Source organism: Megalobrama amblycephala, linkage group LG13, assembly GCF_018812025.1.
Source record: "Megalobrama amblycephala isolate DHTTF-2021 linkage group LG13, ASM1881202v1, whole genome shotgun sequence".
Lineage (NCBI taxonomy): Eukaryota > Metazoa > Chordata > Actinopteri > Cypriniformes > Xenocyprididae > Megalobrama > Megalobrama amblycephala.
The window spans coordinates 22,701,776-22,728,617 of record NC_063056.1 but is presented as its reverse complement, the minus strand read 5'-3'; the positions used below and the strand labels follow the sequence as shown (position 1 = coordinate 22,728,617).

Genomic DNA, 26,842 nt, shown 5'->3' with positions numbered 1-26,842 from the left:
TTGTGAGATCGCCAAAAGTCGCAATTACCTTTTAAATTGTTTTATTCTGTGGCGGAAACAAGCTTCCATAGTATTTATCTGTATTGCTTTGTTTACTTAAAAAAAAAATAGTAATTATAAAATAATAAAATTTTGCATGGAGGATATTCACTCCAGTGTCTCATCAAAATGCCTGGCTAACATAGATAATACAGTAGGAAATAGCCATGGATTGTGATTCACAACAGACAGTGGCTTTAGGCAAGTTGCTTCTTGAAACGTATTTTACCTGATGCAGTCCCAGAGAGAGATACAACATAGGGGCCAAACCTAAAGCTAATCTCAAGAATGTATCACATGTCAGAGCTCTGCTTGTTTAGTCTCGTCCATCTCCAGCCCACACTGTTTAACTTGTGCAGTTCTCTGCATCTCACACGCTGCTTCAGACGGAGAGGGAGTGCTAACATAAGGCACGTTAAATGTCTTCAGAACCAGAGCCTTGTCCCAGATGGCTGCTGGAGTATTGTTTGATTTTCCTTGTCATCAGAATGTTAACACGCATCAGTCTCACCCGACTCTTGGCATCGAATGAAGCTTGAAAGTGGATTTTCCCATCCATTTACCAAACCATTATAACAGACCGACAGTGTGTGGTGTTTACAGTTGTACATTCTCACCTGTTCTTTGAATCTTCTGTCTTGTTTCATGTTTTTGAAATTCTCTTAAGCTCAATAAGGCTGCATTTGTTTGACAAAAAAATACAGTAAAAACAGTAATATTGTAAAATATTTTTAATTTAAAATAACGATTTCTATTTTAATATACTTTAAAATGTCATTTATTCCTGTGATGACAAAGCTGAATTTTCAGATTCATTACTCCAGTCTTCAGTGTCACATGATCCTTCAGAAATCATTCTAATATGCTGATTTGGTGCTCAAGAAACATTTCTTATTATTATGAATGTTGAAAATAGTTGTGCTGCTTAATATTTTTGCTGAGATGGTGATACTTTTTTTTCAGGATTCAATTTTTTTAAATTGTTAAATTACAAATGAATAATAAAAAAATAATAATAATTTACTGTCACTTTTGACAGTTTAATGCATCTTTGCCGAATAAAAGTATAATTTCTAAAAAAAAAAAAAAAAAAAAAAAAACCCTGATGATGAGGTCATCAGTTGACCAAAGATTTACCTCTCTCTGTTAGCTTAAAGGGTTAGTTCACCCAAAAATGAAAATTCTGTCATTAATTACTCACCCTCATGTCGTTCCAAACCCGTAAGACCTTCATTCCTCTTCGGGACACAAATTAAGATCGTTTTAATGAAATCGCCAACGTGTGTTCACAATTCTGCTCTTGCGTCAACACAACATGTATGCGTCATGGTGATCTCATGCGTGTTGGAGATTAATATTTTTTAAATAAAGTTGTAAATTATGTTTTTTGCGCAAATTAATTGCATTGCTTCATAAAATTGAGGTTAAATCACTGGAGTCACATGAGGGCTTTTCACACTTGATATATTTAACCCTGGTCATTCTAAACCTCTGGTAAACAGAATCCTGGGTTATCTTTATTCACGTTTCACATGGCTCATACTATACCCGACGTTAACAGCTAATCCTGGGAATTCATAAGCTACCGTTTCACACAGCACATTCCTAAACCCCGGGTTAAAGTCCTTATCTGCAGCATGTGACCTGTTTACATAAAGGCTCTAGCGTTGCACGTCTTCATATTACACTGACTGTAATATCAAGTGACTGCCCAAAACGCATGAATATAAGGCATGCGATTGGTTGTCGGTTGCTAAGCATCTAGTTGTAACATTCTAACACCGCATCCTTTCACACTGTACAAGTTTGGAACCGCAATGCGGAGTTAACATCGCAAAAGCAGCGTTTCATAACCCTGGGTAAAAAGAGGTGCTAACCCCACATCTAAATTACAAGTGTGAAACGTTCCTTTACCCGGGGTTAAAAGCGGTGTTTAGAATGACGATAACCGGGGTTAAGCGCAGTGTGAAAAGCCCTATGGATTACTTTAATTATGTGTTTACTACGTTCCTGGGCAGGGACGTGCACAGGAATTTTGAGGGGCAGTTGCTCTGACCTAAAAAAAGGGCACTCCCCTACCAACCACTCCCCTAACCCCCCCTCTAATAATTCAACGGCCCGTCGTCAATTATTCCTTACTTGAATCACGGCTTAAATAGTGTTTTGACATCGACAACCCAAGTGCATTTTACCTCAAACTTGCGTCTAGTTAACTTTCTAAAGTAGCAATCGCTTCTCAGGTCGACATTAACACACTGACACAATTATATTCAGAATTAAAAATATTTTTATACCACTTTTTAATGTGTGATTGTGTAAAGGTTTTCACGAGATACCAACCTTTCGCGAACTTGCTTCCAACACTCGTTCTCATGGAGGCGCGGTGTGCACGGAGGGGAGGGGCTGTGCGCGCGCGAGTATGTGAGAGAGACGCGTAAGTGAGAGACGCAGGGAAATGAAATGCAGCTGAACGTTTGAAAGACATTGACAAAGACGAAAACTAAGGACATTTAATCTATAATTTTATTTTATTTTAGTTAGTTTTGCCAAACACACATTACAGTTTTGGTTAGTTATCGTTTTTTTTGTAATGCCTCGTTTTTATTTTCATTTCAGTTAACGACGATTTTTTTTCCCCACCTAGTTTTCGTTTTTTCGTTCGTTTTCGTTAACGATTATAACCTTACTCACCTTTCCGACAACGTTAAGTCGTCTCACCCGACAACCGCGACAATCTCCTTCTAGTGCCGCTCATGCAGGCTCAGCTCAGGTGCCGGTCGCGTGCAGCGCTGCAGCCACGTAAACAGAGTTTGCCCTTCCCCTATACTGACTTTCACTTTCGGACAGGTGCCCGAATATGGAAGTGAATGAGGCTTTGCGATTTTTTTTTTATCTAGGCCTACGTGAAATTCTGCATCCATTGTACGATTTTTTTATTTATTTTTTTCCACCTCGGAAGGGCAACGTGAGTCGAGAAGGGCATATGGGCAGTTGCCCGGGCAACCTGAGCAACCCCCCTGTGCACGTCCCTGTTCCTGGGGCTTAGTGGTAGTTGCGTTGCTGTCAATGGAGGGACAGAAAGCTCTAGGATTTCATTAAAAAAATCTTAATTTGTGTTTGAAGATGACCGAATGTCTTACAGAATTGGAACAACATGAGGGTGAGTAATTGATAGCAGAATTTTCATTTTTAGGTGAACTAACCCTTTAACGTGCAGGGGAAACCCTTCAAATGATCTCTCTTACCATGTCTAGACCCTGAAGGTGTGAAGACAATGCTTCATTACTCATCTTGAGTATAAGCTGTGTTCATACTAGCAATGACACTCCATGCGTTGCATTATGCTTATCATAAGCTAACTGCAGCGAGTCGCCATAACAACAAAGTGGTGCGAAATGCAAATGTTGTGATCGAAGAGAGTCCAGTTATCCCATAAATATTTCCATAAATTACCAAGAAAGCATCAGCACCCTTAAGTAAGTTAATTAATCAAGGACTTACTAATCAGCTGCGAGAAGTAATGAGGTAAATTAAGCAAAACATGCAGAGTGGCTGGGATTTTCTCCAAAGAAGAAGAGAATCAGTGCTAAAACACTGAACGGCTTATTATAAACATCTTCAGAATCTTCAACAAAGCTCTTCCCCATCCTGAGCCTCTTAGACTACAATGACGTGGTGTGTTATTTTACGACATGAGCTAATTGTCTCAGGGACTTGTCTTGGCAGTAGCATCAGGTTTGTGATTGAGATGGTATTGAGGGAAATGGTGGCTGTTGGCTGCCAGGAGGAGGTAGATTTTGGGCTGGAGCCTGAGGCTAAGGCTGGTCTGTGTCTGCCCATAGTGTGCTGTTTTCTGGCAGCATCCATACAACAGAACTCCAGACATGTGGTGTTATCTGTTGAGGAGAAATATTTAATGAAGATCTGTACAATAATGTGCTCTGATCAAATATCAGCCCATCTGAACATCATCTAAAAAGTATCTGCGGAAAATAAAAATAAGAATTACGGGCTATTTTTCCAAACGTCAAGTAATCTTAAGATGGGTGCACACTGTATGATTTATAATAGTCCTTTACGATCTCTGTTGTCTTTAATGTTAGACTGCATGGAAGTCAAGATGCTTTAAAAACATACGCAAGCAAAAAGACTCAACCGGAGTTTTACATCATCAGTCCGTGACACGTTCAGTGATGTGAGCTGCATTACATGTGGGATTAAAATGGTGCCTAGCAAACAAAAAGATTAATTTTAATCATGGCTTATCTGGAATAGAAAAATGAAGGGAAAAAAACTAAGACGATGTGTGTGGAGCAAGTGGTGGTTTGTTGTTTTCTCGCTAATTGCGCCATCAGATTCGGGACACCTAGTGGTTTTAGATTTGATGTTGTTGTAGGAGAAGTCAAATCTGTGTGTCATTATCTGCCAAAATTTCATCGGAGGTAAAATTTGATTGCAATGGTCATTAATTGGTTGTCGGTGAACATGTCAAACTAACGATCAAAGACTACAGATTTTGGCCTAGGATTTGAGGAATCTTTTAGGATTCACAAATATGTAGCCAAAATTGTACAGTGTGAACCTGGTTTTAGAGTGCAAAGTTCATTTCTCACCAAATGACAAAATTATAAAATTACAAAAAAACAAACAAACAAAAAAAAAAGCCACATTGAAGTTCCAATCAAGAACAGACAAGACACTTAAGTTGCCATGAAACTGCATACATGACAACCCACTGTTACCATTACTGTGATGTTAACAGTAGTTGCCTATAAATAGACTTTAGACACACTGCTGGCATTTTATGAATTTTGGAAATGATGGGTGTCTGCTGAAGGTAACACAGATCTTTCAGTTTGCGTTTGTAACATCCACCACGTCTCCCCTCAAAGCTGTCATGATTTAACCCAGATGAGTACAAATGTATGAAGAAACTGAAAGGCTTAAATTCTCAAGCACACGTTTTCACACACACACCTTGACAGGTACGCAGAGGGAGCATTCTCAAAAAGTTCATTGCCACACAATATCTTTGAGAAATGAAACCCAGACAAAACTCTCTCTCCTTCATAATACACCACTTTATGCTGAATGACACTCCACATTCTTTTAAAATAGAACCCAAGAATGCATGAAGCAGTTTAAATGAAAGCTGGCAATAACTCATCACCTCTGAAATGCATGGCTGATTCATATCATACATTTTTAAAGGATTTGGGGCTCTTTGGGGATTTTAAAATGTTTGGTAAGTCACTGACAAAACAATTAAAAGCGGCCAGAAATGTACTATTTTAATAAATATATTGAATTACCGTAATGGTTGTTCTAAGGTAATTCTGAGGATGCCTGTTTATATTAGTCTCAATCTATGTGTGTTTAGTTTTATTTTCATGGACATTTAGTTTGTATTCCTCTGTTACCTGTGTTCCTTTGTCCTAATTTCCTGCCAATCCTTAGTTGCCATAGCAGTTCATTCAATCTGTATACCTGGGGCCTCCTAAATAGCAGTAAAAGTTCTTAGCTAAGAGTTTTCTCTTAAAACCTATTCACAAAGCTGCTGAGACAAACTTTTACAAAGGAATAGACAGAAGTCTTAAGCTAAGAGTAAGGGTGGGGTTGACTTCATTGCTATGGATGATGTGAACACGCTTACTAACTATGCCAACAGTGATTGGCTGATGGGGGAGAGGTCTTTGTCAACGATTTAATCATAGAAATACTGTAGAATAAGGTATCGTTGCAATATTCAAATAAAGGTTTTAAAACGTATGCTAAGTGTCACTAATTAAAACTAGTATATGTTCAGCTAATTGTCAGTTTCTTACATGTCTGTGTCTCGAGAGAATTCAGAATTCAAACTACATATGAAGTTTAATAAACAAAGATTGGGAGGAGCGCATTCAAATGGTCTATCTACTCAGCTCGAGAAAGCTGACTCACCTATAGTTACCTCGACAGTTTTCTGCATCCATCCGCCACCCCGTTCCTCACTCTTGGCTGGGGATACGGGGGAGAACTCTGGGTTTGGGCTAAATTCCAAGCTCTGAATCATCCCCTTGGACAGCACGCCAAATACGCTTTTTATATTTTTTTACTCTATTCGATCATTTGTAAGTGTGAACTTATGAAAACAACTGCCACAGTTAATCAGACATTATTTATTTATTTATTAAAGATTTATTTTTGGCATTTTATCCTAGATTCAAATGTATAAATCAAAATATGTATTGCATTTATGAAGAAAAGGTTCAGCACCCAAGTCTCTATAGCTATTGCCTCAATGCTGTACAATGCTAAAATGCTTTGCAAAATACTCTTAGGGGGCTTTCACACTGGCAGTTTATTTCGAAGGGGGCGCGGTTTGCATGAAAAATCGCTAATGTGAAAGCTGTCATGCGAACCCGGGTGCGCATCGTGGTACTGAACCCGAGACTCCCTGAAGGAGGTGGTCTGAGTTCGGTTGCACTTGAACTGTGCCACGGTTTGTGTAACACAGACTCAGGTGCACACTTGTTCTGGAAGTAAAGTAACCTGTGCATGCATTTTAGCCGATTATAATATGTTTACTAAAATAAAACACATAAGACATGATAGTGTTGATGATTTACCTGGATTCAAGCAGGAGTGAGCCTGCAGTGTATTCGCGCTTTGCGAGTGCAATCAGAGCGGCAAATGAATGGTAATTTCCTCAAAATAGTCTGTTTGCAAGCAACGGAAAACCATCTACATGCAACGCACATACAGTAAACTGTTGTTTACTCTGCTGCATACAATAGCACCAAATGAATAAAAAAAAAACACAATTTACTGACCCGCGTTCTGTTTTCTATCATGTGGCGTGCACGTCTGTGATGACGTAAGATGAACGCAAACGCACCACGGTTCCATAGAATCGATTTGAGTGTGAAACCAGACCAACGCTGCAGGGAGCACCGGGAACAATCGCGCCCGGGCTCGGATTGCGGCAAACGAGCCCAGTGTGAAAGCCCCCTTAGAGCAAAAATTTAGGAGTCCTAAAATTAGGACTGGCATGACCATTATTTTTAAGAGCTTCTACTAAATCAATTGCAGCAGACAGCTGGAATAGATGGCGTTTAAATGATAAATTCCGACCAATCTGCTCTGCCCTGGCTCCTCGCCCCCTCGGCTCCACCCGGGACCGTCGACCTTTCGGCTCCACCTTGGTCAGTCATCACTCCACCATCGCCATGGACTTCCAAGGTGTCTGCTGTGCTCTATTCCTCCACCCCATGGCTCTGTCAGGCTCCTCCATCCCTAAGGTTCCACTGCGGTCCTCACTCACTCCATTGTCGCTGCAGTCCTCCGGCACCCTGGATCCTCCTCAGCCGCTCATCACCGGGACTTCACCTTGGTCTCCCAGTCCTTTGTCATCACCAGATCTCTCTGTCCCACAGACTCCACCCGGGTCTCTACATCTCCAGGTGTCATTGCTGACAGTTGGACTCAAACGACCACCTTGGCTCCTCCCTCCATCATGCCATCACCAAGGGTCGCCTCCCTCATGGCCGTCTCCTGGGTTGCTCTGGAATCTCGTCAGCCATCCATTCCTCCCTGGATCCTGACACCATCATCTCCTCCATGGGCCTTTCCACCATCATCTCCTCCATGGCTTCTTCCGCCAGCTGCTCCACCGTGGTTCCACACGTCTGCTGCCCTAACGGTTTTTCAGCACTTTGCCGATCCCCTGTCCACCTCCAGAACCTCCACCCTTTTTCCCTCAATCTAACCATCACGGTGCAAGGCCTCGCTTTCCCAGAAGGGGGCGTTCTGTCACGATCTGTATGTGTTTCGTTTTATTTTCATGGACATTTAGTTTGTATTCCTCAGTTACCTCTTCCTTTGTCCTAATTTCCCGCCAGTCCTTAGTTGCCATTGCAGTTCATTCAGTCTGTACACCTGTTCATCATTTAGTTCATTATCCTTGTACATTTAAGTTCCTCTTTGTGCTCCATTCAGTTGCCCGGTATTGTCATGTAAAGTGTTACATGCTGTCACGTTATCTGTAAATCATCTGTGGATTACCTGAGTTTGTTTTATTTAAAACCCCTTTTTGTTACTTAAACTCATTTGGACTTTTTTCATCTTCATCTGGACTAAACGTTACAATATTTCACTCTATATATATGTATATATGTATGTATGTATGTATGTGTGTGTGTGTTTAAACAGTTACAGTGGAACAGTGTTTTAAGGCATTATGGGAGACTTTTTTTTTGCTTGAGAGTGCTGTGGTCTGTAATTAAGACTTCAAAGACAGATGTGGGCAAGACGTAGACCACATGGTGGCAAATCAGACAGGAATTGTAGTGAAGCATTTCTTAGAGGGGAGTGATCCTTCAAGTGGCGGTATGATCGGAGAGAAAGTAGAGAGATAAATGGAAGGGGACTCCCAAGACCAAAGCTGTGATTGGGACAAATTAGTTTGGATTCTGAGGACCAGCTGCAGGGGTCTTTTTCACACTCACACACACACATTTTTCACACACAGACATACGCAACAAAATTGCTGAGAGCTACTGCTGCTGAAAAGGCAAGTGGAGCAGGAAGCCGGTCTATGAGGCGAGAGATTTTGGCAGAGATTGTGTATTATTCAGGTTTTGATTGTGACATCTGCGGCAATGGTGACTTAATCTTTGCTGCTCTTCGCTTCAAAATCACTGGCTGCTCAACGCCTTTTCAAAGTTGCGTTAGATCCCATCTGAAGAGAAAAATGTGACAGCTGCTAACCCCCCCTTCCTTTCCCATGGAGAGTCTGTTGCATGATGGAATGAAGAAGAGGTAAGGAGGAGAGATGGCGAGTCAATCTAATTAACTTACTCCTGATCGCTCATTGTGTTACACTTAGGGGAGACACCTGCTTCACATTTGCGAAGTATGTTTTGTCTTCCACCCCTTTGCTCTTTTTCATCCTCTTCATCCACTTTCCTCGTGCTTCCCTCTGGCCTGACTTTTCACTGTCGTGAACCTCTCTCTTTTTACGCTTTTCTCCATGGCCTTTCCGGTTCTTAGATGTATAAGTGTGAGAAAATGAACCTTAATGAGAATTTCATTTTGTGCTCCTTGACGATTGTGCATTAATTACGGGGCATTTTCTGAAACATCAACGTCCACCTTTGGGAAATTCGAACTTATTCATTCAGCTGCGGCATAACATTAATTTCAGTTCTTTGCCTCTTATGAAAAAGGATGTGCAGGAGCCAACAAGTTAGAGCTCCGCCATCCTCAATGAAATTAATTACCGCTGCTCATGGGCATGGAATCCAATTTACATTTTCACATAACTTATGTCATTAAGTTTTCTTCCCAGCTTGCCGTCATGTCATTGCACAAATATCTATTATGAAAGAGATGTTGTGCAAATTAATGTAGAAAATTAGGAAACCTGGAGGACACAATGGTTTTCCCTAGAGGACACTGTGCGGAAGGTGCTCTGTCTAAAGGCGCGGGTATACTTAAAGGGTTAGATCATCCAAAAATTAAAATTCTGTCATTAATTACTCATCCTCATGTCATTCCAAACACAAATTAAGATATTTTTGATGAAATCCGAGAAGTTTCTAAACCACACAGGCAGCAATGTCATTGCAACTTTCAAGGCCCAGAAAGGTAGTAGATACATTGTTTAAATAGTCCATGTGACTACATGGACTACAGTGGTTCAACATTAATGTTATGAAGGACAAGAATACTGTTTGAGCGCAAAAACAAAACAAAAATATTTACTTTATTCAACAATTTCTTCTCTTTCCTGCCAGCAGACGCTGTACACATGAGCACCACGACACATGAGTGTGATGCTAACGCAAGAGCTGGCCAATAATAAGCCGGCGTTCTGACGTATACTGCATTCCAGACAGATTGGAATTTGGATTTTTCCCACCTCCTTCTAGAAAATAATGTCTGGAATGCCACTCAAAGTTGGACATTTGGCGTGTGAACTCAGGGTACATCAATCAACCCCGACCTCAGCGAGATTTTGAAGTCACTTCCAAGATGTCGGCAAGTCATGCTTCAAATGAGCATAAACACAATTTTGTTATTTCTGTTCTTTTTTTAAACAATTGACACAAAAACACGATATGCTCTCGTTGTGTCGTACCAACATCATGTGGTCAACATATGAACGTGACATGTGATTGACTAGAACTCACTGAGGTCTTGTTACGGTTAGTTGCAGCAGAATCGTACAGCGTTTAGCGTTTCTGTTGATTAAACCAATTGCCTTCATTGTATTAACTCAAATTTTTAATTACAATGAACTCAAAATTTTAAGGCAACCAGGCAACTTACTTTTTTAAGTTAAATCAACAATTCTTTTTTACAGTGTAGAGGGCGATTTTGAACACAGCCCCAATTTCAGTTTCCAGATGAGTGCAATGATATACACAGCATTTCTATGCAATTTTAGGAAATAATCTGACCACTGAATGCCACGAATGACCAATTAAAATTAAGTATTTCAGAGAGCCATATAATAAATATGTGATACATTTAATATTTTATATATTTTTACATTTTTCTACAAAATTGAGAGAACTCAATGGGATGTTGGTTATTTTTTATATAAAAATAAAAATGTCATTGCTAAGTGGTCACTTTCTTTATTCAAATCTAATTGCGCTGGGCTCAGTTGCTGTGTACCATTTTTTGGGTTTTTTTTTTTTTTTTTACAGTTTTAAAAGGGCAGTTCTCAGGAATTCCTTGGCCACCTGCTTTGATAATTGCCTGTTACACAATATATCCACTTTATTGGAAATCACTTTGGTCCAAAAGTGTCTGCAAATTTAATGCATTCAGAGCAGAATTTGTATTTTTATGAGCATTTGGAGAACCAGTGGATACTTTGCCCTTCCTCTACTCCGATAAAGGACTTTAAAGTTTAAGCACTCTATCTCAAGGACTTCATGAAGAAGATAATATACTGTTGTTTGTGTTTATTGTCACTCCAAAAGTAGGCGAAAGCTCTGATGGAAAAAGCCTCAGGCGTTCTTTCAAAACACGCTAAACAATAAATAAACTCTCTTTATGTCTTTGACAGTGCTATTGTTTCGTATACCAAAGCTGTGTTAAACTGAAATATGTCAGAAGTGGAAAACAAGACAAAAAAAAAAAAAAAGACAAAAAAAGAATGAAAATGTTCCCTGTTGATTGTCATCTCATGGAAGGTCTCTGGTCTAGAAGAGAGAGGTGTCTTAGCCATCTAATTGAGAAAAATTGCAGACCGGCAGCCTTTTCAAAATCACTTAGACATTAGATATAATGGTACAGTTCATTCTTTCACAAGTTTCTCTGGCTCTGCACAGATAAATACAATGGTGCGTGCCAGGCCGTACTTTGAAACCCTGATTGCAATTAACATTGAGAAGATGTTGGGGGAGGAGAAGAATCAAGTGACTTTTTTTATCTGCTTTTGCTGAGAAGCTGTGGGCAGGTTGATGGTGCTGCCTTAACACCAACATATATACGTCATAATAGGGAAGAAAAGACTCTTGCAACTTCCGTTTCATGGTGATTTTAAATACATCTAAATCATACAATGAAAATTAACTGCACAAAATTTATCATTTTGATTTTACTGCTGTATGTGTATTGAAATCAGATCTGGGCTTGATGTGTCCAAAAATCTGGATTATTAGATATGGATATATTTCACTCTTCTCAGAAAAATGCACCTGTGGTTTTCAGCATTTGGCAGGAGTAGAGCCAGATGCTGTGCATGTGAATTTATGATGTAGGATGAGTCACATGGCCCACTTAGAAAAACTCCATCTGTGTCTTTAAAAGCATGAGAAAGCCATGCCATTTCTGTTCACTGCAAAAGTTCAAGCTTTGTACCCGGACTCTGCAGTTCACAAGTTCAGCAGTTATAATTAGGGACTGATTTCAGCGCTACTCTATCTGCCTGTCTGCCTATGGCTCTTAAACCCAGAGTTTTTTTTCCTTTTAGCTTTGCCATATTTCCATGAAGAAGTTTTGATTGGTCACACGCTTACACACATTGGCGGTAAAACAAGCTCTACACATTTGACTTGTTAACAAGAGACAGCGTATGAAGTGGAAAATGTGAACAGTGTCTGACTGTGTCGTGTCCAGCCTGACGTCTGTGCTCAGACACCATTAACCCTCTTTGGCTGTCGCGCACTCTGAGGAGAAATACATTACAGTAGCATGCTTCCAGAAACACAAGCACCATCTTTTGTTGGCCAATCCTTTTTGTCTTTTGTTGTTTGATTAACATTAAAATGCAGACAGCAGCACAGCAGGAATATTAGATTACGCAACAGATATTATACAGCTCAATGCCTTCATGCAGTTAATTAATAAACCGATCAAATATCGGCTGATAAATATCTGCGGCCGATACATCAGTGCATCTCTAGTTCAAACGGTCGGTTTTGTTCTATTATGTTTTTTTTTTTCCATTACAAGATTACAAAGATGGTCAGTTTTGTTATGTTACAAGAGTTCAATAATGGTCGGATTTATTTCTTTATGAAATCTCAATGACGGCATGTTTTGTTCTTTTGGTCTTTTACTAGATCTTAATGATTTGTTCCTTTATGAGATCTCAATGGTTGATGGTTTTGTTTTGTTATGAGATTTCAATGACCGTTTGTTCTGTTCAATTGCAAGATCTTAATGACAATCAGTTTTGTTCAGTTGTGAGATCTCAATGGCGGTCGTTTTTGTTCCATTAAGAGATTTCAATGATGGTCTGTTTTGTTTGGTTACGAGATTTCAAAGACAGTCGGTTTTGGTTCGTTATGAGATTTCAATGATGGTCAGTTTCATTCCTTTACAAGATTTCAATCACGGTCAGTTTTGTTCCTTTACAAATTTCAATGACAGTTGATTTTGTTCCTTTACGAGATTTCAATGACGATCAGCTTTGCTCCATTATGAGATTTCAACAAAGTTTGTTTTTTTTTCGTCGATTTCAATGATGGTCGGTTTTGTTCCTCTACAAGATTTCAATGACAGTAGGTTTTGTTCCTTTACGAGATTTTCAGTGACAGTCAGTTTTGTTCGGTTACGAGATTTCAGTGATGGTCAGTTTTCAATGACAGTCGGTTTTGTTCATTTAAAAAAAATTCAATGACAGTTGGTTTTACTCCTTTACGAGATTTCAGTGACGGTCAGTTTTGTTTGGTTACGAGATTTCAATGACTGTCAGTTTTCAATGACATTCGGTTTTCTTCTGTTGCGAGATTTCGAAGACAGTCAGTTTTGTTTTGTTACAAGTTTTATTCCATTATGAGATTTTGTTGACAGTCGAGTTTGAAACTATTCAAACTGTTGGTTTTGTTTTGTGACAAGATTTCAGTGACAGTCGGTTTTGTTCCTTTGCGAGATCTCAATGACAGTTGGTGTTGTTCCTTTACAAGATTTTAGTGACGGTCGATTTTGTTCCTTTACGAGATTTTTTTTCAGACTGCACAGGTTACAGACATACATTTAAAACATGGTGTGTATTGAAATCTTTCTGTCTGCGGTTAGAAATATTTTGTGACAATATGCACTACTATTCAAAAGTTTGGGGTCATTCATTTTTTTTTTTCTTTTTTGAAAGCAAAATTAATCATTTTATTTAGTAAGCATGTGTTAAACTGATAACAAGTGATAGTAAAGGCTTATATTGTTAGAAAAGATTTATATTTTGAATAAATTCTGTTCTTTTTAACCTTTTATTCATCAATGAATCCTGAAAAAAAGTATCACAGGTTCCAAATCGCCATTGCCGTGTAAATGAATGGTAAAAATGCTAAGTTTTCTGTTTTTAGTTAAACACAGTGTCATGTATTGTAAACAGCCCTTTATTCAAGAGTCAAACTGCATAACTAAAGCAAACACTGATTGCAATAATGGTGACTTCAAACTAAACATTTTCAACAGAACATCATCAAACATCTGTTAATTCTCAATAAGTACTTCTGTAGATATCTGACAGAAATAAAGGTAAAAAAATGTATTCTTTTATTTTCAGTTGATTCCATCTAAGGCTGTGGCTGAAGTCAGTCGTAATGTCTTCAATCATTATTTCCATTAATGGTAAATGTTTGGCACATTGTACTGCCATGGATTTCACAGTTCTTTCTTTCTTTCTTTCTTTCTTTCTTTTTTTTGGTGTTTATTAAAATATTAAATATTAAATATTAAAAACAAAATATATTTTATAACATTATACAAATTATAAATCTTTACTATGCCTCTTTATCAGTTTATGTAAAGTTGGCGTATAATGAAGTCCACTGATGGCAAGTTGAAGAGAACCGAAGTGCAGTTTATTTTAACAGAAATACAAAGCAAAGATGAAACGGGGCTTGACTTGACTTAAACTGAAATAACATAAACTTGACTTGACTTGACTTGATCTCACCAACAATGGAATTACAGGGACAAAGCTAGACAAGAGAACAATGAAACATGAGGGCTATTTATACAAAGAAACTAATGACAAACAAGGAACACCTGTGAACAATCAAGACAATTAACCAATGACAGAACAGAACTGAAACCACATGACTAGGACAACCAATGAGAACAAAACACATGAGACTGGAGAATCACATGACATGATCACATGAGGGCAAGGGAATCACGTGACATAAAAGCACATGGCAGAACCAGGAAAACAAACAAAGCAATGAAACAAAGCATAACTATAAAATAAACCATGAAATGTGAACATGAAACACAACACCAAAACAAGACATTACAGTTTAATGCAAAATTTCTGAATAAAAGGATTGTTTTTTTAATCTTGCTGACCCACACTTTTGAATGGTAGTGTATTTACTTATTTATATGTATTTTTGACAATTTTTTAAACGGTTAATTCACCCAAAACTGAAAATTCTGTCTTTAATTACTCACCCTAATGTTATTACTCACGCAACTACCACTTTGAGCTTCAAAAAGCTCATAAAGAGATTGGAAAAATAATCCATATGAATTAAGCAATTTTCTGAAGAGACTTGATTGCTTTATATGATGAACAGATTTAATATAGGCTTTTATTTATATATAAACACTGATCAGTGAACATAAACAGAAGCTCAACCAAACCTGCCTGTCGCGTGAGAACAAACCTCTTCCGGAAGCGTAACACAAGAATGAACCTCATTGGTTCTCGCACATCAAGCAAACATGTTTTTATGCTTCTGTTCACCACAACTGATGTGTGTGTTGTGTTTATATGTGAATATTAGCCTAAATTCAATTTGTTCATCATATAAAACAATCATGTCTCTTCAGAAAATTTGGACTAAACTGCTCAATTCATATGGATTAGTTTTACGATCTCTATGAACTTTTAGATGCGTCAAAGCTTGGGTGAACTATGCCTTTAAGTTGACTTTTAAAGGTACATTATATGTAATTTATGGCCCTCTCTTTTTAGCAGCAGAATCTCCTCTGTTCTGCGTCATTTTGAAATAAGTGATTCGTCAGAGGTTCACGATTTAGCGTACTCCATGTCAACCTTTCTCGCTTGTTGTGACAACTAACCTATACCACTCCCACACCATACACGAGTCAAAGTAGCCGGAGCAACTTTTCTCTACTTATGAATATGACGAGACGTGCACGGGTGAGTGACGTAAGAAATTTCCCCTGAAAATCATCCTGTTAGGTCTAAAAACATTTACCATGGTGAATCGGGGTAAGACAAAAAAACAAAAAACAAAACAAAAAAAAAAACACATTTTGGAAGAAGAATTGATGATGTATTGACTCATTCTTTAAATTTTGTTAATTTTGGAAAAAAAAAAAGTAGTGTACCTTTAAGTAAATGTTCTGCATGAAAATGAGGCTTGGATATATTAGCCTCCTGCTCTCACATCCTTAATCACTTGTGATCCTGCGCGTGTTTGTCTCTGATGTTACTTCTGATCCAGCTGGCTGAAGGCGCAAGTCAAACGTCTTCAGTATTCCTTTGCGCTCCCATCTCTCCTCCCCCCTCGCTCTCCTTTGGGTTCATGTCATGGTGATGGATTTAACCCAAATAAACTAATTTATCTTTCAATTAGTGCCAGGCCCATAATATGCTGTGGATTATGAAGTAATCCAGGCGCTGAGCTCTGTGAGGAGGAGTGGGACCGCACCTATTTAAACACTGTCATGGAAATCGCTCACTGCCGTCAACACAGCCAAACGTGTACGTCAATGTTGGTGCTTTCATGGACCGTTTCCTCCGGCTGATTTGAATTTTGACTATTATCATTATTCTGATTTATTTGTTTGGCTGTGGATGAGTAATGCGGTCAGGAGGTGACAGGGTGTGTGTTTCAACTTCAAATGTAGCAGGTACTGGGCCGCTGTGCCTGGCTATCAGTTGTAGTCATCTTTTGGGAAAAAAGAGCAATATCTTACTGGGTTATATTTTCAAGCTTATAAAAGTTCAGAATAAATTAAATGTGCATGTTTTCAAAACAAAACATTATTTCAATCAAGTCTATCAAAGTTCCTTTAAGTAAAGTCAGTTTCATGTAGGTCTAATACCTGGAAAGAGCCATCCATTAGCGTTCCCATTCATCTTCATGGCAGTTTCTGGTGCAGGTGCCCCTGAAAGTATTTGATTAGTGTGGTATTCCTTTTATACAACAGTTCAATGAACAAGAAGTCAATATTGAGAAACTTACATTTTAAAAACAATATTGCCCAACCTAGGCTCATTGGAAAAATGTGCCATTGCCTATGGTTTTGCAAAACTCCAAAAATGTCTCTAGAATTCACCACAGTTTCTAGCTGAAATTGACACTAGTTTCAGTAAAATACCAACAACTTTTATTCCTTTTCACACAAATTTTAATTACAGGGGCAGATTATCGATTAATAAAGTTATTTTCACGGTTTCTTATAAAATACTATGTTATGACCTCAAAAAACTTTTATCATATAGTGCAAAATTTGTAAACGAATACATTTTGATGCTTGTATTACATAACCAGCCCTATATGTATGGCTTTTGGCAATGCTCAGTAGTTCACCTGGTACCGCATTGCATTTTTGATGCGGAGCACTTGAGTATGAGTCCTGTGTACAACCAGTGTAATAAAACATTGCCAGATTCAAGTTCATCTGTTGTGGATACAACTAAATATGCTTTTAGCACTACTCACTGGACATTTCACATTGAAAGTGTTGTGAAACGTGCAAAAAGGAATATAATATCATTTTGCTGAAATGTTGCCACAGGCCAGTTTTTCCAATGAGCCTGGGCTGCAATTGAGCCTATGAAAAGGACCCTTTTTACTTTTTCTGGTTTGAAACACAGAAGAAACTCTAGCAGGGTACACATTTATATATACATGGGAGACATAGAAAATGCAATTTTTGCATTTCCAGTTGTTCCCAAGAGCAAAAGAAAAAAATAATTAAAAAAATTGGAGATAATTGCAGTCAGAAGAGACGATTGCTAAGCAGATGTATTAGCAACACCCTCGCAGCAGTTTTTTTGTAATTTAATGACAGGGTTAAATAACACAAAGTACACTGTACATTTGTTCTTTTTTTTTTTTTTTTTTAAAGTGGAAATATAATAAAACACTGCAAGATTTATAATGTTAATTATTGGGGAAATGCCTCAACACAGTCCATAAAAAGGGTCCATCCAAACAAAGCCATAGCACAGTAGTGGCATTCCTGAATGTAAAAGTGTTTTTGAGTGACCAGTTTAGTAAATGATTCAATGACTCCCTCATAAAGACAGTCACTTGTTATGTTCCTAAATGAATCAGTGTGTTTGAACGAATCTGTTGAATGATTCATTGACTCGATTATAAAGACAGCCACTTGCTGCCAGTGGTGCAACCTGCACTGAAAAATCAAACAGACAGGCAGAGAGAGAAGTCCCAGTGTTAACAATCTTCGGAGAGTCACTCAATTAGTTTCTATATATATATATATATACAGTACAGTCCAAAAGTTTGGAACCACTAAGATTTTTAATGTTTATAAAAGAAGTTTCGTCTGCTCACCAAGGCTACATTTATTTAATTAAAAATACAGTAAAAAACAGTAATATTGTGAAATATTATTACAATTTAAAATAACTGTTTTCTATTTGAATATATTTCACAAAATAATTTATTCCTGTGATGGCAAAGCTGAATTTTCAGCATCATTACTCCAGTCTTCAGTGTCACATGATCCTTCAGAAATCATTCTAATATGCTGATCTGCTGCTCAAGAAACATTTAATGTGTACAATTGTACAAAATATTTGTGTACAATATTTTTTTTTTTTTCAGGATTATTTGATGAATAGAAAGTTCAAAAGAACAGTGTTTATCTGAAATCTAATCTTTTGTAACATTATAAATGTCTTTACTGCCACTTTTGATTGATTTAATGCATCCTTGCTGAATAAAAGTATTCATTACTTTAATTTCTTTTCAAAAAAATAAAAATAAAAATTCTTACTGACCCCAAACTTTTGAACGGTAGTGTATAATGCTACAGAAGCTTTGTATTTCAGATAAATGCTGTTCTTTTGAACTTTCTATTCATCAAGGAATCCTGAAAAAAAAAGTACACAACTGTTTTCAACATTGAAAATAATCATAAATGTTTATTGAGCAGCAAATCAGCATATTAGAATGATTTCTGAAGGATCATGTGACACTGAAGACTGGAGTAACGATGCTGAAAATTCAGCTTTGCACCACAGGAATAAATTACTTTGTCAAATATATTTAAATAGTACACAGTTATTTTAAATTGTAATAATATTTCACAATATTACCATTTTTTACTGTATTTTTAATTAAATAAATGTAGCCTTGGTGAGCAGATGAAACTTCTTTTAAAAACATTAAAGGTCCTGTTTTTCGTGGTTTATTGAAGCTTTGATTGTGTTTATAGTGTGCAATATAACATGTGTTCATGTTTCGCGTGTAAAAAAACACAGTATTTTTCACATAATTTACTTATCTGTATACCGCTGTTTCCACTGTCATAAAAACGGGCTGATGACTTCCTTGTTCTATGAAGTCCCTCCTTCAGAAATACGTAACGAGTTCTGATTGTGCCAGCGGTTCCTGTGTTGTGATTCGACAGCAGTTTAGCACTCCTTGCCCGGAAAGGTCACGCCTCTTACCATAACGTGGAGATGCACGCGCTCAGTGTTATTGTAAAAGTGTCTTTAATTTTACCCTATCAATTTGAGCCGGAATCAGACCCGGTGATTGGACTGCGGGATGAAAATAACAGCGTTTCGACGACATGGCGACAAACACACTCTACAAACGCAACTCTTGTGTATTCCTGTGGGCGGAGGTTAGTCAAAAAACTGTTTTAGTGACGTCATTAAAGAAGGAAGTAGAGGGATGTAGTCCAAACTGGCCGTTCGATGTAGGCGACAAACAACTGAATTTTTTTTACAGTGTACTTTTTTAATATTTTTTCTTTCAGTTAAAGTTTATTTCATTTAAGTAACAAATTTTTTTTATGTTTTTTTGTTTTAGTTTACTATATAACCTGCTCTGTTAAATAAAATATCTCGCTTGGCATTGGACTTTTTAGCTTTAAAATTTTACAGATTTTATTTATACTCTAACAACAACATTACACACTAACTAAAGTTTGAAACATGGGATCACGAAGAACGGGACCTTTAAAAATCTTAGTGGTTCCAAACTTTTGGACTGTACTGTATATATATAAAAATCATCAGCTAGTGAATCTCAACCTTTTTTGAGTAATGGACCCCTGTCGTATTTAGAACTGTCCTCAAGGACCCCAGAATAATATTGGCTCATCTGTATCATAATGTCTTTTGTGTCTACCAAATGTATAATTTTATACTACATTAGTTGACTTGTTCCCATAAAAGAAAATAATATATGTATAATATAACTGACAATATGACTGAATATTGGACATGTCAAATGTCAAAATATACAAATATTCATATTCACATATTTTTTAAGGACCACCTGGCTTTACGTCAAGGACCACTAGGGGTCCACAGACGCCTGGTCACCTTCTTGGTCACAACACCGCAAGCTTACGAATCTGGCACCATCATTTTCATAATGTAGAGAAAGAAAAAAACACTCTTTCATAATGTTATTGTTTAACAAATGAATAATAATTAAAAAAAATCACCAATTATTAACCTAATTTGGGCTGTCACTCAAAGTTAGTGTCCAGAATGCTGAAGGCGCGTGTGAACTTGTTACTTTAACAGGGAAATTCCATTCGACACCTTGCGAAAGCCTCTAATGAATTTGAATGAGGACTCTATTTGTTTTCCATGTTTTATTTATTTTCTTGCTTTTCCCAGTAAATTAAATCGACCTCACCAATGCCTATATTAATCCTGAGTAATACATCGGCCTGCCATTCTGATTATGTTCTTGTTGCGGAGCTGTTTCGTTATTGATTTCACCCCTCCCTTATTTTCTCTCTTCACCTTTTTACATCTCCCCTCCCCCTTCCTCCCTTGTTTAAAGGAGTAGTTCACCCCAAAATAAATTGTACTCATCATCATGTTCCAAACCCATATTTTTACCCCCAATGACTTAGGCTCCAAACTCTTCGATATGATAGCATTGTGTGAAGAACAGATTCATATTTAAGTGGTTTTCACTTTATATCTTGAGCTGTGCTCTGCAAGATCATGAGAGGTAGTGACATCTGATTCGTGAGTGAATCGTTATTTTGATTTGAACAATTCAAATTAATCATATTCGTTCATGAATCAGACTAATTTGGTTCTCTAAAAGCGAAATGACTAAATGAGCTGGTTGCAGCTGTTAACAGCTAACAAATGTACATTTAAATGTCAGTATGTGCCTCACACTTTCTGTTGTATGCTTTATACTATATATTTATGGCACTTTATGGTGTTTTTGCATGCTTTTTGGTCCTTAAAAGCTCCCATTCATGACATTGGCAGTGAGAGAAGAGATGAGCAAATTATTCAAAATGTCTCCTTGCTTGTGGGTTTGGAACAACAGGGTGAATAAATGATGACAGAATTTCATTTTTGAGGTGAACTATCGCTTTAAGGCATCTATGTTATTTTGTGCTCTTAGCTCAAATCCTATTAGAGTCTTCTGGTGGGTGGCACACAGGTCTTTAAGAGAGACTGACAAGAGCTGCAATACAGGGTGACTGTGACCTTTTAGACTGTGCCCTCCTCCTCTGCCGGTCTCACAGCCTCCCATTTAATGGTCTCCACTTTCCTCTGACCTGTGGCTTTACGTTGACGTTTTTCATATTGGTTCATTACACCAAGTCTGCAGAAGTGTTATTTTCCCCTTGCCCTGCATAGCTCAAATTCCTGACTCTCATCCGAGTGGGCTGGAGATCCTTGTGGCAAAGATAGCACTTGTTCGGCAGAGTGAACTCAAAATATATCAGTCTCCCTGCCATTTTTTTTCTCTGGATAGTGAGATTACAGTATCTCTGAGACATGGCCTTTCAGCTGTGGTTAAAAAAAAGAGCCTTCACCCTCTGTCAACATGGTGGGAGTGAATGTGATATTTAGACAAATGCCGGCAATGCTTTTAAGGGGATCAGATTAATTTTAAAAATCTGTGTGAAAGTCACAGAGAAGGAATTTGGAAAGAATTGACTGCAGCGACGTTCAGATTGGCCAGGTCATTTTGATCCAGAAATATCTTGTCAAAGAGGTTTTCTGGTGAAAGTCTTAAGTGAAAGTCCTTTGTATTTTTAATAAGGCTTTAAATTTATGATGTTACTTTAATGATTATTTTATTATTAATACATTTAATTAATAAATAAAAACATACAATAAAAATTATTAACATCATTAATCATGCCCAAGCCCCTATGCATAAATCACATTAATTACTAAATTATATACTGACTTAAAAAGCCTATTTTTGTTGTTAATTTAATGCTTTTATATGCTACAATCATGTAATTTTTTTATCAATACACTGTAAAAAATATTTTCATGATTTATCACATTTTTTTCTTTTGTCAAATCAACTTCAATAATTAATGTGGTTCAGATAAAAATATTTTGAGTTTTTGTTGATTAAACCAATCGCCTTCATTGTAACCTTAAATTTTTAATTTCAATCAACTCAAAATTTTTAAGGCAACCAGGTAACTTACTTTTATTCTTTTTTACAGTGTAGTTGTGTCTGTAGTTTATAGTACTTGTCCATTCCAAATAAGTGAATGGGACTTTCGGGAAAGTCTGGAATGTTCTGGGCATCTGTCCTGTAAAATAAAAAAGACTGTAACATGTAAATGTGTGCTGAATCACATTTGACGTAAAAAGACGGTTGGAGCCACTGCTGTCCTATGATTCACTGCTGGTGTGTTTTTGGCCGTCACTCTCCCCATGTGATTATGATTTTTCCTAATATGACAATACGGAAAAGTATGCAAGTTAGGAATTAAAAAGGGGTTTGGAAACTTCTGAATTTGAATGACACAATCTTTTCAAATTGAATATATATATAGAGAGAAGACAAAGAAGTTTTACTTACTATTTGTAGCTGTTGGGTCAGGCCTTGAAGATCTCAATGGATTGCTTTTAGATATATGAAAGCTGAGAAAAAAAGAGCAAAAGGACATAAACTCTGAAGGGCAACACAATGTGAAGAGAATAAAGACTTTGCCAGTAAAATTCATCCTCAAGGATAGTGTCACTGCAGAGACACTGGCACAGATAGATGTTCTGGTATAGAGTCCTTCTTTGTGCTATGAAGCACTTTGTTAAATGTCCTGCAGATAACAAGAAATATTGCAGTTTAATAATAGTCATGTTTCTAAATCATTTCATCAATATAGTCTCCCCAATTTGTTAGGTAAGCATAGTATTAAAATAATAGCATAGCAAAATTACTTTTGAACTTCAGCACAATACAAAACTCGGCCAATACAATTTGTGCTATGAAGAAAAATTATATTTATTCTATTATTTTTCTAAGCAAATGAACCATTTTTGCCTGCCAGACAATAACACATAAAATCTTATAAGGGAACCAAACTATATCTCACAACCAAACCAAATACTGTTAAATGCATAACTGTTAAATTACCATTTTTTGAAGTAAAAAGAACAAATCATCCCGAAATTTATGAAAAGCCATAATCTGACATTCCCAGAATTCTCTTTTTTTAAGTAGCAACATGGCCTTGCTTATTCAGCAGGAAAAGGCTGTTGAATTTACCGGTTATTTTTTTAAACTGTAAAATTTACAGGTTGTTCTGTAATTTTTACTGTATTATTCTGGCAATCACAATTTCCTTTTTGTGTTTGTGTGTATGTATAAACAACTGAATTTTTTTTACAGTGTACTTTTTTAATATTTTTTCTTTCAGTTAAAGTTTATTTCATTTAAGTAACAATTTTTTTTTATGTTTTTTTGTTTTAGTTTACTATATAACCTGCTCTCAAGTGCATCAAGGTGTGAGCATGTGCACAACGCTTCATGGGAAATTAGCACTGGAGTTAGGTAATTTCATGCTACATGGCTCTTCAGGAAGTGAGTAAGGTATCTAACATTCATGCTTTCATGGGGAGCCAAAAAGGCTCCGAGCAGCAGGAATATTTTCGGGAAGACAATACGGAGTAAAAGATGACTCACTCTGAGGAGTTCAGAGTAACCACAATACTGACCAAAATACAGAGATGGAGAAAGTGAGGGAGGGAGAGAAATTAAAACTTCTCTACAATTCCACAATTGCATTTCAACCAATCCCAATCTCGCAGAGGCATTTTACTTACTCTAGTGCAGGGCAAGATTGTGACCTTTGTAATGCCACAGTTCCCGGTTCACATACAGCCCTGACATCACATTCTTCATTTTTAAGCCAGCATGCCAGATCTGTAACCAACCTCCATTAGTCCCTTGTGGGTGCATGTACATGACAGCAATTTTCTCCAGTGTCAATAAATCAATATGTGCTCTATCCAGGATTCATGTGACTCTGCAGTTACTACAAGTAATGCTTTGCATTGTTTTCCTGTCGCAAAGAAACAGCTCACATGTATAGGCTGTGTCTGAATTCCTGTGGATTAATAGCATGTACTAAATTGGATACAGAACTAATTTCTCAACCTTATGAATTGCATTCTTTAGCTATACAGGAGTATATACATTCTCAGATATGCTACATCCACCCTTGACCTTCAACAAGTCAACAATCAGGTGTACAACTGAGCCACAAGGAATGGTTTTCTTGGTACATATATATACTGTTGGTACCAAAGAATCAAGTATATACTTGAAAAAAGAGCTGTCTGACTCAGACAACTCTGTCTTTTTTCAGTGTCAAAACAATGATTTTTGTTTGTTTGTTTGTTTGTTTGTTCCAGTGGGCCTAGTAGATTTTCAGTGACCCCACCACAAAAGAATGATCCATTTTTATTTTTAGCAATGTATTTTTATATTTGTTAGAAATAATATTTACATTACCGTTCAAAAATTTGGGGTCAGTGTGACTTTTTTTTTTCTGTTCATTAAATTGATGAAGTTAAACACATTTAAAATGTTACAAAAGATTTATATTTTAAATAAATACTGTTCTTTTGAACATTCCATTTATCAAAGAATCATGAAAAATAAAAAATGTATTATGTGTTCCACAAACATATTAACTGTTTTCAACGTTGATAATAAGAAATGTTTCTTGTGAAACAAATCAGCATATTGGTATGATTTATGAAGGATCATATGTGCCATGTGTCTGAAGACTGCAGTAATGGCTACGTTTACAACTATTTTAAAATATATTTAAATAGAAACAGCTATTTTAAATATTATTGATATTTCACAATATTATTGTTTTTACTGTATTTTTTTATCAAATAAATGTAACCTTGGTGAGCATAAGACACTTCTTTAAAAAAAAAATAATTAAAAAAAAACTTTTGAACGGTAGATAATATTATTTTGGTGACAAATCAGCAGAATTCACCACCACAAAGTTAGGATACATCATAAAATTAAAGGTTCAAGTAAAACACAAAAAACTAATGTAGATCAATGAATGATTTTCAGTGGCAATGCAGCACTGGCCCGAATGTACGTGACAGTTCTGTTCTGTAAAACATAATGTCAACAACTGGAATATGATCAACATATGAATCAGAGTTAATTGTGGCTCTCTATAATAATGTCTGACATTTATGAACAACTCCCAAAACATTTTGTGGAAACGTGCTGCCCTCCGAGGCGTAAAAGTGTATCTCCCTTTCCTTTACAGATAAAACTTCCTGTCTGCTTGATACATAAGCCGCTGTGGATGGCTCTGTAAATAACTTCACCCAGTGTCTTTACAGACATTCAGTAGTGAGAGAATACTTGAATTGTTTGAGGCTCTGCCAACAATAACAGAGAATAATCTAGGTCTAAATACAGTTACCGGAAATTGGCCAGCCCAACAGGAAGCAGGGGAAGAGGAGTTGCCTTACCCTGCGGAAGCCCTGTTGACTCTTCTGGCAGCAGGACTGTGTCTAAAAACTCTGCAGGTCATGGAACAGCATTTGTTACTGCATGCAAGTTTTGAGGGAGTAATTCTGAAACTGAAGCCTCCAAAGCTACAAGCTACTCATAATTTACAGCAGACATTATAGCTAACAATATTGATAATAAGCGATTTACTCCAACAATATAATTTTAATAAACAAGTATGACACAATATATTTTTTTCAGTCAGATTTATGTTTTCCATGACATAATACAACATTATTTTTCAGACAGAGCAGTATTTATTAGTTAAAATAAAAAATGAAAAAAATAAGAATCAATTTACAGCATTATTAGGAATTGGCAATACCATTTTTTTTCTGGTACCATGTATTGTCAGGGGCAATTTCACTGATTTCAATACCTCTAAGAAATGGAACATTTTTTGTGATTTTTGAGAATATGGCCATTTAGTATTTTGTTTTTGTTTATTTACAGAACATGATCTATCATCACCTAATTACATTTAAATGTATGCACATAGAAGGTGCTTTTATCCAAAGCGACTTACATTGCATTTAGGTTATATTATTATCAGTTAATATATTAACGTATTTATGCAGTTCATAAATAAATGTATATAGGCCTTACAGAAGTGTGTCTGTAAAGTTTCAGCTCAAAATACCCCACAGATCATTTATTGTAGCTTGTCAAATTTACCCCTATTTAGGTGTGAGCAAAAACATGCCAGTTTTGTTTGTGTCCCTTTAAATGCAAATGAGCTGTTGCTCCCGCCCGCTTTCCAGAAGAGAGTGGAGCTTTAACAGCTCGCGCTTTGGATGCTCAACAACAACAAAGCTGGAGAATCTCACGCAGCCAAAATGACGATTGTCCATAACGGTGTTCATCCTTACATTGTTCAAACCGGAGTCAGACACTGATGGAGAGACTCAAGAAGAAGTTACAACATTTAGGATGCAACTGGATGTTTCTGAATGGTTAGTGGATAAATTTATGCAGTTGCTGTGGAGTTGATTTAACTCATCGACTAGCATGTGCCGTCATGTTAATCTTTTGTGCAAATCCAGCGTTGAATTGACCCTCGTTTGTGAAGTAACAGCACTTTACTACTGCAACTCTTCCTCTTCTTTAAAGCAGCCCAACATAGCCTCACCTCTTTTGTTGCATGTTTCCGGGGGCAGGGTTTATGTAAATTTTAGGGTTAGTGATGTCACCAACCCGGGAAGAAGCTCATTGTAGTCCCTACCAGCTGTTTGTTGTAGTCCTTAAAAAGTGATTTCTGTAAAAGAAATATCTCCCTTTGCATTGAACTTTGAGTGTCTTGAGTGCTGTCTATGCTCAAACAGGAACATTATCGTATC

The 26,842-nt window shown here is 37.0% G+C and overlaps 1 long non-coding RNA gene across 3 annotated transcripts in view; it reads right to left on the bottom strand.

The window, feature by feature from the left end:
• Positions 1-15,331: 15,331 nt before the first annotated feature.
• The window catches only part of LOC125243179, a 29,028-nt gene continuing 17,517 nt past the window's right edge, over positions 15,332-26,842 (bottom strand). For all 3 annotated transcript variants that reach the window (XR_007178987.1, XR_007178988.1, XR_007178989.1), the window contains exons 6-9: positions 22,533-22,594; positions 22,153-22,402; positions 16,561-16,623; positions 15,332-16,403 (exon numbers count right to left, since the gene is read on the bottom strand). This is a non-coding gene — a long non-coding RNA (uncharacterized LOC125243179). The remainder of the gene's footprint in view (positions 16,404-16,560; positions 16,624-22,152; positions 22,403-22,532; positions 22,595-26,842) is intronic.